Genomic DNA, 18,935 nt, shown 5'->3' with positions numbered 1-18,935 from the left:
CCGTTACATGTCTTCTGTTCATCTCTGTAGGGCTAGGTTAATGAAACACACATAGTCATTAGATAATAGGACACATAATTGCTCACACATATGGATCCCCACGATGTATCATCAGATAAATGTGCTCCCCATTTATCATATAGCTCGGTGGAGTTTGTTGGACCATGTACAGACCCTTAATACGGGATGAGAAGGAATATAATGAATACTTCGCAAAGCCTAGAAGCTAGTGATGCACGATGATACATCCCCCTCAGGCAGTTAATCATACATACACGTTTTTTTTTCCTATCACACTAGGCCATCCATTTCTCACCTATGACCTTTTCTCCCTCTTCCAAGGTACATACTCGCCCATTGTAATGTATAGCATGTAAATATTTTTTTTCTCTGTTATTAATATTAGTGGCAGTTATTGTTGACTGCCAAAGGGTGGACTGTCGAAGTCGGAAAATATTGCAATACACACACCACATGCAAACACCACACAGATGGCATCCATATATGTACTTAGTCTGGCGTGCGTGCAGCATACTCGCAAATTGCGTACAATCGCCTCCCACGGGAGTGCGCTTACGGGCGTGGTATGAGCAATTACAGAAAGATTCTTACTTGCAATGGAAATTAATGCAGTACATGCCACAGTCTGTGTCGAGTCACTGTTCACACACACACTAATCTAACCAAACATGCACATCCATCCAACACAATGTCTTGGTATTCCAATGTTTGAACAGACCCCCTGGTCTGTGAAGAAAGATACACACAAACCAAACTGTTATTGTTTAATGGAAACCAGAACAATGGGAGACAAATATCCCAAATAGATACACACAAGCTTGTGGTTACAAATTATGAACTACAGGCAGCCTGCAGTAACACTTGTATATATATATACATATGTATATATATATATATATTTTTGTGTGTATCTTGAGAATGGATGGTCATTTCATGTGTAGGATCATGTTGCTTGAAGATAGCATGACAGGGTAATCTAATGAACATGAAAATATCTGTCACACATTGCATGTTTCCCAAACTTGGTGCACACATTGCACATAGTCTGCCCTTTCCCCTCATGCAACTTTTACTTATTTGCAAGGCACAACAAGGGAATTATACACCTTTACAGTATACGAGGGGACAGTAACTGATCAGAGCATCATGCATGGTATCTACGGATAATAATGAGTAATAATCCGGTGTTGGTTTGGAGAAGATCGCATGTCGTTGCGAATAGTTATTCGCAAAGTCAGATTAAAGGTATATTTGTGTTTATTATGTACTTGGTATGCGGCTGGAATCCAGAGCTACACACCCCTGGATCAAGGCATCGCCCATCTCTTCAAACCGACCAATGACCTCTTCTGTACTGTAAACGACCATCCCTCCAACCAATCAGTGGAGAGCATACAACCCCATTGTATTGTATTTTGGGCAAGGGTATATAAACCTTGTACCTGGGCCGGTCACGCTCTCTCTGCTTTTTAAAAGACTCATAGGTCATCTTGCCAGATCGACTAGAGGACCGGATCCGGGTTGCGCAGGCGAACAAAGCGTACGTATCATTGGGTGTGACTCTCTCTCTGTGATTGGATTGAATTGTATTGTGTTGTACCATTATATTTTAACTTATAGTAAACCCCTTTTACAAATATATTATTACTTGTTGCTGCTTTGGACCACAACATACAATCAAATACTGGTGTCGCATTCAGTTTCTGTTGAGCGTTTGTATAGTATAATTGCCACACCTAGAGCTGCCTCGTGCTCTCAGCGTGTCGGTCTGTGTGTATGCACTGAGTGTAAGCTGCACGGCTATTCCGGCGTGTGTACGCTAACTGGGGACAGAGTATTTATTACAGCAGCGGCTTCAGTTACAGTGTGCAATAGGGGTTAGTGGCTGTTTTTCCAAGAAGTCTATCGAACTTCTCACAGACATCCGTGTTAGACATTTTAAATACAATAAAACTTCCCTATATATACTATTTTAAAATATAATAATAATAATAATAATAATAATAATAATAATAATATACCTCATAACTTACTAATGTTTGGCAGGATAGTCCTGATTTGAGAGCTTTGACCCACCTTCCTTATACAGACTGCATAGTTCTGATCAGCCAGGCCTTTGCAGAAGTAAATGACCACTTATCGCGGCTGTGCATAGCAGAGCAGAGGTTAACAGGCATGTGTGCAGCAGGCAAAGGGAAGGGAATGGGACAGGAGCAGAGGGGGTCTCGTGCATCAGTAGCACTGGGCATACCCCCATGATGCTTCATCATGCTCCCTGACACAGCTTGTGTTGCTGTGATAGTGTACTTGCTCCAGTTTGGAAGCTACCAATGATGGGTAGTATGTATTCAGTGGCACAGTGGGTTTCTGAGTATCCAGAAATTGTAAGAATATTGTATAATGTAGGAAAGACCTGGACAACGTGTGGCTCTCCAGCTGTCATGAAACTTCAAGTCCCTGCATACCCTGTCACAGTTTTGCTATGAGAGAATGTTAAAACTGTGGCAGTGCATGGCATGCTGGGAAGTGTAGTTTGCTGGCATGCTGGGAAGTAGCTGCAGGAGAGCCACAGGTTGGCCAGGACTGGTATAGCAGTGCTTTCAAGCAGCTCCTTCACATCACACAACTAGAAACATTGGTAAACCTAAATGTCCCTGAACCAATGGTTAAGATGAAATAATGATGGCCTATGCTAAAAGCACTCCATCCCTTCTGGTATTATAGTTACATACAGGGCCGTTTCTAGACAATTTGGCTCCCAGTGCGATATTTAAAAATGCGCCCCCTCCCCATTGCTATAAAAAAATAGCGTGCCCCCCCCATGTAGCTATAAAAAGAAAAAGCATGCGCGCACCTTGGGCGCGCGCGCTCCTGACAAGGTGTGTGGCCTGATTAAAATGGGTGTGGTCTCATTAAAGTGGGCGTGGCCTCATCGGATATCATCACGCCCACCACAGAAAAAAAAAAAAAAAAAAAGTCCCCATTTTACACATTAGAGCAGGCAAGTGTTCCCATTTTACACATTGCGGCAGGCAGGTGTCCCCATTTTACACAGCGCTGCAGGCAGGTGTCCCCATTTTACACAGCGCGGCAGGCAGGTGTCCCCATTTTACACAGCGCGGCAGGCAGGTGACCCCATTTTACACAGCGCGGCAGGCAGGTGTCCCCATTTTACACAGCGTGGCAGGCAGGTGTCCCCATTTTACACAGTGTGGCAGGCAGGTGTCCCCATTTTACACAGCGCAGCAGGCACGTGCCCCCATTTTACACAGCGCGGCAGGCAGGTGTCCCCATTTTACACAGCGCTGCAGGCAGGTGTCCCCATTTTACACAGCGCGGCAGGCAGGTGTCCCCATTTTACACAGCGCTGCAGGCAGGTGTCCCCATTTTACACAGCGCGGCAGGCAGGTATCCCCATTTTACACAGTACGGCAGGCAGATATCCTCATTTTACACAGTACGCAGGCAGGTGCTCCCATTTTACACAGCACAGCAGGCAGGTGCCCCCATTTTACACAGTGCAGAAGGCAGGTATCCCCATTTTACACAGTGCGGAAGGCAGGTATCCCCATTTTACTCAGTTCGCAGGCAGGTGTCCCCATTTTACACAGTGCGGCAGGCAGGTATCCCCATTATACACAGTGCGGCAGGCAGGTATCCCCATTTTACACAGTGCGGCAGACAGGTGTCCCCATTTTACACAGCGCGGCTGGCAGGTGTCCCCATTTTACGCAGCGCAGCATGCACGTGCCCCCATTTTACACAGCACGGCAGGCACGTGCCCCCATTTTACACAGTGCGGCAGGCAGGTATCCCCATTTTACACAGTACGGCAGGCAGATATCCCCATTTTACACAGTACGCAGGCAGGTGCTCCCATTTTACACAGCACGGCAGGCAGGTGCCCCCATTTTACACAGTGCAGAAGGCAGGTATCCCCATTTTACACAGTGCGGAAGGCAGGTATCCCCATTTTACTCAGTTCGCAGGCAGGTGTCCCCATTTTACACAGTGCGGAAGGCAGGTATCCCCATTATACACAGTGCGGCAGGCAGGTATCCCCATTTTACACAGTGCGGAAGGCAGGTATCCCCATTTTACACAGCACGGCAGGCAGGTGTCCCTCATTTTACACAGTGCGGCAGGCAGGTATCCCCATTTTACACAGTGCGGCAGGCAGGTATCCCCATTTTACATAGTACGCAGGCAGGTACCCCCATTTTACACAGCACGGCAGGCAGGTGCCCCCATTTTACACAGTGCGGCAGGCAGGTATCCCCATTTTACACAGTGCGGCAAGCAGGTATCCCCATTTTACACAGTACGCAGGCAGGTGCCCCCATTTTACAAAGTGCGGCAGGCAGATATCCCCATTTTACACAGTGTGGCAGGCCGGTGTCAAGTGGGGGGGGAAGGAAGGGGGAGAGAGAGAGATAGAGATAATACTTACATCTTCCCGCTCTTCGGGTCCGGCCGCCTCACGTCCATCGCGCCGGCCGCCTCCTCCTTCCAGGCTTATCTCCTCTCCTCCCTCTTCCCGAGCGCTCCTGCTTGGGGCTTCGCGGAATGACGCGTTTGTGTCGTGACGTCACGACGCAAACGCGTCATTCCGCGAAACTCCGCCCCCCGAGCAGGAGCGCTCGGGAAGAGGGAGGAGAGGAGATAAGGACACACAAAATGCCGCAGCGGGCGCCCCGTGCGGTTGCACAGCTCGCCCGCCGCTAGAATCGGCACTGGTTACATACTCTCTCAGTATTGTGGGGAGATCTTTCTGACTCCAGAGAAAACAGGCATTTTGCCCACGGAGCTTTAGGGCAATGATTTGCATAAATCAGGCCCCTCCCACTTCAGTAAAACTCATTTCTCTTACGTCCTAGAGGATGCTGGGGACTCCGTAAGGACCATGGGGTATAGACGGGCTCCGCAGGAGACATGGGCACTATAAAGAACTTTTAGTATGGGTGTGCATTGGCTCCTCCCTCTATGCCCCTCCTCCAGACCTCGGTTAGATCCTGTGCCCAGAGGAGATTGGTGCACTACAGGGGAGCTCTCCTGAGTTTCTCTGAAAAATTATTTTGTTAGGTTTTTTATTTTCAGGGAGCACTGCTGGCAACAGGCTCCCTGCATCGTGGGACTGAGGAGAGAGAAGCAGACCTACTTAAGTGATAGGCTCTGCTTCTTAGGCTACTGGACACCATTAGCTCCAGAGGGAGTTGGAACGCAGGTCTCCCCCCGCCGTTCGTCCCAGAGCCACGCCGCCGTCTTCCTCACAGAGCCGGAAGATAGAAGCCAGGTGAGTATAAAGAAGACTTCAAGGCGGCAGAAGACTTCAGATCTTCCCTGAGGTAAGCGCGCAGCGGTAACGCTGCACGCCATTGCTCCCACACACTACAGACACTGGCAGGCACTGTTGGGTGCAGGGCGCAGGGAGGGCGCCCTGGGCAGCAATATGAACCTCTAGTCTGGCATTTATATTGATATAGGCTGTGGAGGCAGTTAGTATATAAATCCCCCTCCACTTTTTATAAAATTGAGTGGAACCGAAGCCCGCCGCTGGAGGGGGCGGAGCTTGATCCCTCAGCACTAACCAGCGCCATTTTCTCCACAGAGCACTGCAGAGAAGCTGGCTCCCTGGACTCTCCCCTGCTGGACACGGTGGAGGAGGGCAGAAAAAGAGGGGGGGGGGGGCACTTGTAAGGCGCAGTGAGTGTATTACACGGTTATTATATATAAAAGCGCTATATCTGGGAATTGGTTTCCAGTGTCAGTTGGCGCTGGGTGTGTGCTGGCATACTCTCTCTTTGTCTCTCCAAAGGGCCTTGGTGGGGGAACTGTCCCCTTATAGATATATCCCTGTGTGTGGGGGGGTGTCGGTACGCGTGTGTCGGCATGTCTGAAGCAGAAGGCTCATCTAAGGAGGAGGTGGAGCAGATGATTGTGGTGTCTCCGTCGGCAACGCCGACTCATGATTGGATGGACATGTGGAATGTTTTAAATGCAAATGTGACCTTATTACATAAGAGATTGGACAAAGCAGAGTCCAGGGAAAATGCAGGGAATCAATCCACGGCTTCGACTGGGTCACCGGGCCCTTCTGGGTCTCAAAAACGTCCCCTATCCCAAATAGCAGACACTGATACCGACACGGATTCTGACTCCAGTGTCGACTACGATGAGGCGAGGTTACACCCAAGGGTGGCCAAAAGTATTCATTATATGATTATTGCAATAAAAGATGTTTTTCATATCACTGATGACCCCTCTGTCCCTGACACGAGGGTGCGCATGTATAAGGAAAAGAGACCTGAGGTTACCTTTCCACCATCCCATGAGCTGAACGAGTTATTTGAAAAAGCTTGGGAAACTCCAGACAAAAAACTGCAGATTCCCAAGAGGATTCTTATGGCGTACCCTTTCCCTGCACAGGACAGGGTACGGTGGGAATCTTCGCCCAGGGTGGACAAGGCTTTAACGCGTCTGTCCAAGAAGGTGGCGCTGCCGTCTCCAGACACGGCAGCCCTCAAGGATTCTGCTGATTGCAGACAGGAGACTACCTTAAAATCTATCTATACGCATACGGGTGCTTTACTCAGACCAGCAATTGCATCGGCATGGGTATGTAGCGCAGTTGCGGCTTGGACAGATACCTTGTCAACTGACATTGATACCCTAGACAGGGATACCATTTTATTGATCTTAGGTCATATTAAAGACGCAGTCTTATATATGAGAGACGCTCAGAGAGACGTTGGGCTGCTAGGTTCGAGAGCGAACGCCATGGCGATTTCTGCTAGACGAGCCCTGTGGACCTGCCAATGGACGTGTGATGCCGACTCAAAGAAGCATATGGAGATTTTACCTTACAAGGATGAGGTTTTATTTGGGGATTGTCTCGCGGACCTGGTTTCCACAGCTACCGCGGGTAAATCTACTTTTTTGCCTTTTGTTCCCCCACAGCAAAAGAAAACTCCACAATATCAGATGCAGTCCTTTCGGTCGCATAGGTCCGGAAGAGGTCGGGGCTCCTCCTTCCTCGCCAGAGGTAAGGGTAGAGGAACGAGAACGCCTGCTTCGGCTAGTTCCCAAGAGCAGAAGTCCTCCCCGGCTTCTGCTAAATCCACCGCAAGACGCTGGGGCTCCACTGAGGGAGTCCACACTGGTGGGGGCACGTCTTCGACTCTTCAGCCAGGTCTGGGTTCTTTCAGATGTGGATCCTTGGGCGATGGAAATTGTATCCCAAGGCTACAAACTGGAATTCGAAGAGGTGCCCCCTCGCTGATTTTTAAAGTCGGCCTTGCCAGCTTCTCCCCCGGAAAGGGAAGAAATATTGGCTGCAATTCAAAAGCTGTGTCAACAGCAAGTGATTGTCAAGGTTCCCCTGGTCCAACAGGGGAAAGGGTAATATTCAACCCTGTTCATGGTCCCGAAGCCGGATGGTTCGGTCAGACCCATTTTAAATCTAAAATCCCTAAACCTGTACTTGAAAAAGTTCAAATTCAAGATGGAGTCGCTCCAGGCTGTGATATCCAGTCTGGAAGGGGGGGATTTTATGGTATCACTGGACGTGAAGGATGCCTACCTTCATGTTCACATATATCCTCCTCATCAGGAGTACCTGAGATTCGCTGTACAGGACTGTCATTACCAGTTTCAGACGTTGCCGTTTGGGCTTTCCACGGTACCGAGGATTTTCACCAAGGTGATCGCGGAGATGATGGTGCTCCTGCGCAGGCAGGGAGTCACAATTATCCCGTACTTGGACGATCTCCTGATAAAAGCGAGATCGAGAGATCAATTGCTGAAGAGCGTGTCGCTCTCCCTGAGAGTGCTACAACAGCACGGTTGGATTCTCAATCTGCCAAAGTCACAATTGGTTCCAAGGACTCGACTATCATTCCTAGGCATGATTCTGGACACGGAACAGAAGAGGGTTTTTCTCCCAAGGGAAAAAGCCCGGGACCTCCAGAACATGGTCAGAGACCTGCTAAAACCAAAGAGAGTGTCTGTTCATCAATGCACTCGAGTTCTGGGGAAAATGGTGGCAGCCTACGAGGCCATCCCCTTCGGCAGGTTCCATGCGAGGACATTTCAGTGGGACCTTCTGGACAAGTGGTCAGGGTCCCATCTACAAAGATATCAGAGGATAAGCCTGTCCCCCAGGGCCAGGGTGTCTCTCCTGTGGTGGCTGCAGAGTGCTCACCTTCTAGAGGGTCGCAGGTTCGGCATTCAGGACTGGATTATGTTAACCACGGACGCGAGCCTCCGAGGATGGGGAGCAGTCACACAAGGAAGAAACTTTCAGGGACTATGGTCAAGCCAGGGGGCTTGTCTACACATCAACGTGCTGGAATTGAGGGCCATATGCAACGGCCTACGACAAGCGGAGAATCTTCTTCGCGACCTACCGGTGCTGATTCAATCAGACAACGTCACAGCCGTGGCTCATGTAAACCGCCAAGGCAGGACAAGGAGCAGAGTGGCAATGGCGGAAGCCACCAAGATTCTTCGCTGGGCGGAAAATCACGTAAGCGTTCTGTCGGCGGTCTTCATACCGGGAGTGGACAACTGGGAAGCAGACTTCCTCAGCAGACACGATCTCCATCCAGGAGAGTGGGGACTTCATCAAGAAGTCTTTGCAGAGATAACAAGTCATTGGGGACTTCCTAAAATAGACATGATGGCGTCACGCCTCAACAAAAAGCTTCGGAGGTATTGTGCCAGGTCAAGGGACCCTCAGGCAGTAGCGGTAGACGCCCTAGTGACACCATGGGTGTTTCAGTCAGTCTATGTGTTCCCTCCTCTGCCTCTCATATCAAAAATATTGAGAATCATAAGACGAAAAAGAGTACAGACAATACTCGTGGTTCCAGATTGGCCTCGAAAGGCCTGGTATTCAGATCTTCAGGAAATGATCACAGAGATCCGTGGCCTCTTCCTCTCTGGGAGGACCTGTTGCAGCAGGGGCCCTGCGTTTTCCAAGACTTACCACGGCTACGTCTGACGGCATGGCGGTTGAACACCGAATCCTAGCTGGGAAAGGTATTCCGGAGGAAGTCATCCCTACTCTGATAAAGGCTAGGAAGGAGGTGATGGCAAAACATTATCACCGTATCTGGAGGAAATATGTATCTTGGTGTGAAGCCAAGAATGCTCCTACGGAAGATTTCCATCTGGGCAGTTTTCTCCACTTTCTACAGACGGGAGTGGATATGGACCTGAAGGTAGGCTCCATTAAGGTACAGATTTCGGCCCTATCTATATTCTTTCAGAAGGAATTGGCTTCGCTTCCAGAAGTCCAGACTTTTGTGAAGTGAGTGCTGCGCATCCAGCCTTCTTTTGTGCCCTCAGTGGCACCTTGGGACCTTAACGTGGTGTTAAGGTTCCTAAAATCTCACTGGTTTGAACCTCTTCAAACGGTGGAATTAAAATTTCTCACTTGGAAGGTGGTCATGTTATTGGCCTTGGCATCTGCAAGGCGGGTATCCGAATTGGCGGCTTTGTCTCACAAGAGTCCCTATATGATTTTCCATGTGGATAGAGCAGAGTTGAGGACTCGTCCTCAATTTCTGCCTAAGGTGGTTTCTTCATTTCATATGAACCAACCTATTGTGGTGCCTGTGGCTACGCGAGACTTGGAGGACTCCAAGTCCCTGGATGTAGTCAGGGCCTTAAAAATTTATATAGCCAGGACGGCTAGGGTTAGGAAAACAGAGGCGCTGTTTGTCCTGTATGCAGCCAACAAGGTTGGCGCTCCTGCTTCTAAGCAGACTATTGCTCGCTGGATCTGTAACACGATTCAGCAGGCTCATTCTACGGCTGGATTGCCGTTACCAAATTCGGTAAAGGCCCATTCCACTAGGAAGGTGGGCTCTTCTTGGGCGGCTGCCCGAGGCGTCTCGGCATTACAGATTTGCCGAGCAGCTACTTTGTCGGGTTCAAACACTTTTGCAAAATTCTACAAGTTTGATACTCTGGCTGATGAGGACCTCGCGTTTGCTCAATCGGTGCTGCAGAGTCATCCGCACTCTCCCACCTGTTTTGGAGCTTTGGTATAAACCCCATGGTCCTTACGGAGTCCCCAGCATCCTCTAGGACGTAAGAGAAAACAAGATTTTAAACCTACCGGTAAATCTTTTTCTCCTAGTCTGTAGAGGATGCTGGGCTCCCGTCCCAGTGCGGACTAAATCTGCAAGACTTGTATATAGTTGTTGCTTACATAAGGGTTATGTTACAGTTGGGATCGGTCTTTGACTGATACTGTTTTTTGTTCATACTGTTAACTGGTTGCGTATATTCCAGGTTATACTGGGCTGGTATGAATCTTGCCCTTAGATTAACAAAATCCTTTCCTCATATTGTCCATCTCCTCTGGGCACAGTTTCTCTAACTGAGGTCTGGATGAGGGGCATAGAGGGAGGAGCCAGTGCACACCCATGCTAAAAGTTCTTTATAGTGCCCATGTCTCCTGCGGAGCTTGTCTATACCCCATGGTCCTTACAGAGTCCCCAGCATCCTCTACGGACTAGGAGAAAAAGATTTACCGGTAGGTTTAAAAACTTATTTTCACTAATGCAGGGGATTAGGGCCACACCACCCACACCTCCCTTATGACGCAACTGACATCAAGGGGGTACTGTGGGGACAATTGTTCCCAGGCCCGGCCACTCTGACAGAGAGCGGAGGGCCCAGTCCACTCATGCCACCTGCCGCTATTGCCCCCGCCACTGCCATATATAGGTGGGGGCATAATATGGTGATAGAGGAATTACTGTGTGGCATAATATGGTGTTAGGTGCATTACTGTGTGGGGCATAACATGGTGACTGAGGGCATAACTAAAGAGGGCATGTCTACTCTGAGCATAACTACAGGGGACATATCTACTGGGGGCATAACTACAGAGGGCATAACTACTGGGGGCAATACTACATGGGGCGATACTACTGGGGGCAATTACCACTGGGCACTACTAAAGAGGGCATTGCATAGGTTTCCACTTCATAAGGGGCATCACTTCTGGGGACACAAGGGGCACTACTACTGGGGGCACTGCACAAGGGGTACCAATACTATGAGCACTACGTAAGGGGCACTACCACTACAGTGGGCATTGCATTAGTGACAATATTACTGTGGGCACTGTATAAAGGGCACTACTGCTCTGGGCATTATGTGTATTTGGGGTGCTACTACTGTGGGCTTTGTGTATAAGGGGCACTAATGTGTATCATCACATGAATAAGGGACACTACTATGTGTTGCACTGTGAATAAGATTGTGCAACTATGCGGCGTAATTTGATTTGGGGATACTACTGGGAGACAATAGCCCTTTTTTGTGGCAATCCCTTTATTGCACAGATGCTGGTGGGAGGGGGGGGGGATGAGTTCCACCACCTTTCTAGGACCACTTTAAGCACTGATTTTAATAAATAAATAAACCTCAACTATGATGGTCTGGCACACCCCTAAATTCAGAGGGTGTCAGCTCAATTCAAATAAATAAACAGTGGTATTCTGTCCCTAAATAGTGTAGGAAAAAGAAAAGAGTGCCTACTGTACTAATGCCTTATATATAAAAAAAGTGTGACATAATAAAACGTGCTTGAGTTTACATTTTACAGATGATATTTTTTTGATGAAGCCTGAATAACCGGACAAAACACATTGTGTTTATGGACAACTAAGCAATTACTATTTGTTTTCCTATATGTGCATTACTTACTATTTTTACATTTTTCTTGTTCTTTGATTTTTTTTTGTAATAAATACAGGTTGAGTCATTCATAACCAAAATTCCAAAATAAGGAATATTCAGGATTACGGAATTATTTTTGAGGGTGACTGGGATAATAACACTTTTGCTTTCTGATGGTTCATTGTGTACACAAACTTTGTTTATTGTACAAAATTATTACAAATATTGTAAAAAATTATCTTCAGGCTGTGTGCTTCAGATGGATATGAAACATGAATGAAATTAGTGTTTCTGTACAAACTTTCTTTCATGCACAAAATTATGAAAAATATTGTATGAAATTACTTTCAGGATATGTGTATAAGGTGTATATGAATTATGAAACATAAATGTATTCTGTGTTTAGACATGGGTCCCATACCCAAGATATCTCATAAAGGTATTCCAAAACATGAAAGAAATCTGATATCCAAAATACTTCTGGTCCCAAACATTTTTGGATCTGGGAAACTCAACGTTAAAATCACTAGAGATGAGCGGGTTCGGTTTCTCTGAATCCGAACCCGCCCGAACTTCATGTTTTTTTACACGGGTCCGAGCGACTCGGATCTTCCCGCCTTGCTCGGTTAACCCGAGCGCGCCCGAACGTCATCATCACGCTGTCGGATTCTCGCGAGGCTCGGATTCTATCGCGAGACTCGGATTCTATATAAGGAGCCGCGCGTCGCGGCCATTTTCACACGTGCATTGAGATTGATAGGGAGAGGACGTGGCTGGCGTCCTCTCCGTTTAGAAATTAAAATAGATAGGAGAGTGAGAGTGAGACACTTCATTTACTTACTGGAGCTTAGGAGGAGTTATACTAGTGACTGATGACCAGTGACCTGACCACCAGTGCAGTTTTATAATTTATTATTATTTAATAATCCGTTCTGTTCTTGTTCTCTGCCTGAAAAAAACGATGGCCCTCATTCCGAGTTGTTCGCTCGTTCTTTTTCATCGCATCGCAGTGAAAATCCGCTTAGTACGCATGCGCAAAGTTCGCACTGCGACTGCGCCAAGTAACTTTACTATGAAGAAAGTATTTTTACTCACGGCTTTTTCTTCGCTCCGGCGATCGTAATGTGATTGACAGGAAATGGGTGTTACTGGGCGGAAACACGGCGTTTCAGGGGCGTGTGGCTGAAAACGCTACCGTTTCCGGAAAAAACGCAGGAGTGGCCGGAGAAACGGTGGGAGTGCCTGGGCGAACGCTGGGTGTGTTTGTGACGTCAACCAGGAACGACAAGCACTGAACTGATCGCACAGGCAGAGTAAGTCTGGAGCTACTCTGAAACTGCAAAGTAGTTAGTAATCGCAATATTGCGAATACATCGGTCGCAATTTTAAGAAGCTAAGATTCACTCACAGTAGGCGGCGGCTTAGCGTGTGTAACTCTGCTAAATTCGCCTTGCGACCGATCAACTCGGAATGAGGGCCGATACACAGTGACTCAGTCACACTCACATACCATATCTGTGCTCAGCCCAGTGTGCTGCATCATCTATGTACAATATCTGACTGTGCTCACACAGCTTAATTGTGGGGGAGACTGGGGAGCAGTTATAGGTTATAGCAGGAGCCAGGAGTACATATTAAACAGTGCACACTTTTGCTGCCAGAGTGCCACTGCCAGTGTGACTGACCACTGACCACTGTGACCAGTGACCTGACCACACTGACCACCAGTATAGTATATTGTGATTGAATGTCTGCCTGAAAAAGTACACTCGTCGTGTGACTTGTGTGGTGTTTTTTTATTCTATAAAAATTAAAAAACTCATTCTGCTGACAGACAGTGTCCACTCCAGCAGGTCCGTCATTATATAATATATACCTGTCCGGCTGCAGTAGTGATATATATATATTTTTTATATCATTATTTATCATCCAGTCTACTAGCAGCAGACACAGTACGGTAGTTCACGGCTGTAGCTGCCTCTGTGTCGGCACTCGGCAGTCCATCCATAATTGTATACCACCTACCCGTGGTTTTTTTTTTCTTTCTTCTTTATACATACTACATCTCATTATCATCCAGTCTATATTAGCAGCAGACACAGTACAGTACGGTAGTCCACGGCTGTAGCTACCTCTGTGTCGGCACTCGGCAGTCCATCCATAATTGTATACCACCTACCCGTGGTTTTTTTTTCTTTCTTCTTTATACATACTACATCTCATTATCAACCAGTCTATATTAGCAGCAGACACAGTACGGTAGTTCACGGCTGTAGCTACCTCTGTGTCGGCACTCGGCAGTCCATCCATAATTGTATACCACCTACCCGTGGTTTTTTTTTTCTTTCTTCTTTATACATACTACATCTCATTATCATCCAGTCTATATTAGCAGCAGACACAGTACAGTACGGTAGTCCACGGCTGTAGCTACCTCTGTGTCGGCACTCGGCACTCGGCAGTCCATCCATAATTGTATACCACCTACCCGTGGTTTTTTTTTCTTTCTTCTTTATACATACTACATCTCATTATCAACCAGTCTATATTAGCAGCAGACACAGTACAGTACGGTAGTCCACGGCTGTAGCTACCTCTGTGTCGGCACTCGGCAGTCCATCCATAATTGTATACCACCTACCCGTGGTTTTTTTTTTCTTTCTTCTTTATACATACTACATCTCATTATCATCCAGTCTATATTAGCAGCAGACACAGTACAGTACGGTAGTCCACGGCTGTAGCTACCTCTGTGTCGGCACTCGGCAGTCCATCCATAATTGTATACCACCTACCCGTGGTTTTTTTTTCTTTCTTCTTTATACATACTACATCTCATTATCAACCAGTCTATATTAGCAGCAGACACAGTACAGTACGGTAGTCCACAGCTGTAGCTACCTCTGTGTCGGCACTCGGCAGTCCATCCATAATTGTATACCACCTACCCGTGGTTTTTTTTTCTTTCTTCTTTATACATACTACATCTCATTATCATCCAGTCTATATTAGCAGCAGACACAGTACAGTACGGTAGTCCACGGCTGTAGCTACCTCTGTGTCGGCACTCGGCAGTCCATCCATAATTGTATACCACCTACCCGTGGTTTTTTTTTTCTTTCTTCTTTATACATACTACATCTCATTATCATCCAGTCTATATTAGCAGCAGACACAGTACAGTACGGTAGTCCACGGCTGTAGCTACCTCTGTGTCGGCACTCGGCAGTCCATCCATAATTGTATACCACCTACCCGTGGTTTTTTTTTTCTTTCTTCTTTATACATACTACATCTCATTATCAACCAGTCTATATTAGCAGCAGACACAGTACAGTACGGTAGTCCACGGCTGTAGCTACCTCTGTGTCGGCACTCGGCAGTCCATCCATAATTGTATACCACCTACCCGTGGTTTTTTTTTCTTTCTTCTTCATACATACTACATCTCATTATCATCCAGTCTATATTAGCAGCAGACACAGTACAGTACGGTAGTCCACGGCTGTAGCTACCTCTGTGTCGGCACTCGGCAGTCCATCCATAATTGTATACCACCTACCCGTGGTTTTTTTTTTCTTTCTTCTTTATACATACTACATCTCATTATCAACCAGTCTATATTAGCAGCAGACACAGTACAGTACGGTAGTCCACGGCTGTAGCTACCTCTGTGTCGGCACTCGGCAGTCCATCCATAATTGTATACCACCTACCCGTGTTTTTTTTTTCTTTCTTCTTTATACATACTACATCTCATTATCAACCAGTCTATATTAGCAGCAGACACAGTACAGTACGGTAGTCCACGGCTGTAGCTACCTCTGTGTCGGCACTCGGCAGTCCATCCATAATTGTATACCACCTACCCGTGGTTTTTTTTTTCTTTCTTCTTTATACATACTACATCTCATTATCATCCAGTCTATATTAGCAGCAGACACAGTACAGTACGGTAGTCCACGGCTGTAGCTACCTCTGTGTCGGCACTCGGCAGTCCATCCATAATTGTATACCACCTACCCGTGGTTTTTTTTTTCTTTCTTCTTTATACATACTATATCTCATTATCAACCAGTCTATATTAGCAGCAGACACAGTACAGTACGGTAGTCCACGGCTGTAGCTACCTCTGTGTCGGCACTCGACAGTCCATCCATAATTGTATACCACCTACCCGTGGTTTTTTTTTTCTTTCTTCTTTATACATACTACATCTCATTATCAACCAGTCTATATTAGCAGCAGACACAGTACAGTACGGTAGTCCACGGCTGTAGCTACCTCTGTGTCGGCACTCGGCAGTCCATCCATAAGTATACTAGTATCCATCCATCTCCATTGTTTACCTGAGGTGCCTTTTAGTTGTGCCTATTAAAATATGGAGAACAAAAATGTTGAGGTTCCAAAATTAGGGAAAGATCAAGATCCACTTCCACCTCGTGCTGAAGCTGCTGCCACTAGTCATGGCCGAGACGATGAAATGCCAGCAACGTCGTCTGCCAAGGCCGATGCCCAATGTCATAGTACAGAGCATGTCAATCCAAAACACCAAATATCAGTAAAAAAAGGACTCCAAAACCTAAAATAAAATTGTCGGAGGAGAAGCGTAAACTTGCCAATATGCCATTTACCACACGGAGTGGCAAGGAACGGCTGAGGCCCTGGCCTATGTTCATGGCTAGTGGTTCAGCTTCACATGAGGATGGAAGCACTCAGCCTCTCGCTAGAAAACTGAAAAGACTCAAGCTGGCAAAAGCACTGCAAAGAACTGTGTGTTCTTCGAAATCCCAAATCCACAAGGAGAGTCCAATTGTGTCGGTTGCGATGCCTGACCTTCCCAACACTGGACGTGAAGAGCATGCGCCTTCCACCATTTGCACGCCCCCTGCAAGTGCTGGAAGGAGCACCCGCAGTCCAGTTCCTGATAGTCAGATTGAAGATGTCAGTGTTGAAGTACACCAGGATGAGGAGGATATGGGTGTTGCTGGCGCTGGGGAGGAAATTGACCAGGAGGATTCTGATGGTGAGGTGGTTTGTTTAAGTCAGGCACCCGGGGAGACACCTGTTGTCCGTGGGAGGAATATGGCCGTTGACATGCCTGGTGAAAATACCAAAAAAATCAGCTCTTCAGTGTGGAGGTATTTCAACAGAAAAGCGGACAACAGGTGTCAAGCCGTGTGTTGCCTTTGTCAAGCTGTAATAAGTAGGGGTAAGGACGTTAACCACCTCGGAACATCCTCCCTTATACGTCACCTGCAGCGCATTCATAATAAGTCAGTGACAAGTTCAAAAACTTTGGGCGACAGCGGAAGCAGTCCACTGACCAGTAAATCCCTTCCTCTTGTAACCAAGCTCACGCAAACCACCCCACCAACTCCCTCAGTGTCAATTTCCTCCTTACACAGGAAAACCAATAGTCCTGCAGGCCATGTCACTGGCAAGTCTGACGAGTCCTCTCCTGCCTGGGATTCCTCCGATGCATCCTTGCGTGTAACGCCTACTGCTGCTGGCGCTGCTGTTGTTGCTGCTGGGAGTCGATGGTCATCCCAGAGGGGAAGTCGTAAGCCCACTTGTACTACTTCCAGTAAGCAATTGACTGTCCAACAGTCCTTTGCAAGGAAGATGAAATATCACAGCAGTCATCCTGCTGCAAAGCGGATAACTGAGGCCTTGACAACTATGTTGGTGTTAGACGTGCGTCCGGTATCCGCCGTTAGTTCACAGGGAACTAGACAATTTATTGAGGCAGTGTGCCCCCGTTACCAAATACCATCTAGGTTCCACTTCTCTAGGCAGGCGATACCGAGAATGTACACGGACGTCAGAAAAAGACTCACCAGTGTCCTAAAAAATGCAGTTGTACCCAATGTCCACTTAACCACGGACATGTGGACAAGTGGAGCAGGGCAGGGTCAGGACTATATGACTGTGACAGCCCACTGGGTAGATGTATGGACTCCCGCCGCAAGAACAGCAGCGGCGGCACCAGTAGCAGCATCTCGCAAACGCCAACTCTTTCCTAGGCAGGCTACGCTTTGTATCACCGCTTTCCAGAATACGCACACAGCTGAAAACCTCTTACGGCAACTGAGGAAGATCATCGCGGAATGGCTTACCCCAATTGGACTCTCCTGTGGATTTGTGGCATCGGACAACGCCAGCAATATTGTGTGTGCATTAAATATGGGCAAATTCCAGCACGTCCCATGTTTTGCACATACCTTGAATTTGGTGGTGCAGAATTTTTAAAAAAATGACAGGGGCGTGCAAGAGATGCTGTCGGTGGCCAGAAGAATTGCGGGACACTTTCGGCGTACAGGCACCACGTACAGAAGACTGGAGCACCACCAAAAACTACTGAACCTGCCCTGCCATCATCTGAAGCAAGAAGTGGTAACGAGGTGGAATTCAACCCTCTATATGCTTCAGAGGTTGGAGGAGCAGCAAAAGGCCATTCAAGCCTATACAATTGAGCACGATATAGGAGGTGGAATGCACCTGTCTCAAGTGCAGTGGAGAATGATTTCAACGTTGTGCAAGGTTCTGATGCCCTTTGAACTTGCCACACGTGAAGTCAGTTCAGACACTGCCAGCCTGAGTCAGGTCATTCCCCTCATCAGGCTTTTGCAGAAGAAGCTGGAGACATTGAAGGAGGAGCTAACACGGAGCGATTCCGCTAGGCATGTGGGACTTGTGGATGGAGCCCTTAATTCGCTTAACAAGGATTCACGGGTGGTCAATCTGTTGAAATCAGAGCACTACATTTTGGCCACCATGCTCGATCCTAGATTTAAAGCCTACCTTGGATCTCTCTTTCCGGCAGACACAAGTCTGCTGGGGTTGAAAGACCTGCTGGTGAGAAAATTGTCAAGTCAAGCGGAACGCGACCTGTCAACATCTCCTCCTTCACATTCTCCCGCAACTGGGGGTGCGAGGAAAAGGCTCAGAATTCCGAGCCCACCCGCTGGCGGTGATGCAGGGCAGTCTGGAGCGATTGCTGATGCTGACATCTGGTCCGGACTGAAGGACCTGACAACGATTACGGACATGTCGTCTACTGTCACTGCATATGATTCTCTCACCATTGAAAGAATGGTGGAGGATTATATGAGTGACCGCATCCAAGTAGGCACGTCACACAGTCCGTACTTATACTGGCAGGAAAAAGAGGCAATTTGGAGGCCCTTGCACAAACTGGCTTTATTCTACCTAAG

At 47.5% G+C, this 18,935-nt stretch overlaps 1 protein-coding gene across 6 annotated transcripts in view; it reads right to left on the bottom strand.

Moving 5' to 3' along the window:
* Positions 1–18,935, bottom strand: part of GRIA1 (glutamate ionotropic receptor AMPA type subunit 1) — a 468,887-nt gene that overhangs the window by 279,234 nt on the left and 170,718 nt on the right. The gene's annotated exons all lie outside the window — the stretch shown is intronic.

The sequence above is a fragment of the Pseudophryne corroboree genome, chromosome 6 (genome assembly GCF_028390025.1).
Source record: "Pseudophryne corroboree isolate aPseCor3 chromosome 6, aPseCor3.hap2, whole genome shotgun sequence".
Taxonomy (NCBI): domain Eukaryota; kingdom Metazoa; phylum Chordata; class Amphibia; order Anura; family Myobatrachidae; genus Pseudophryne; species Pseudophryne corroboree.
Note: the sequence above shows the minus strand (reverse complement) of the source record. Positions and strands in the feature narration are given on the sequence as shown.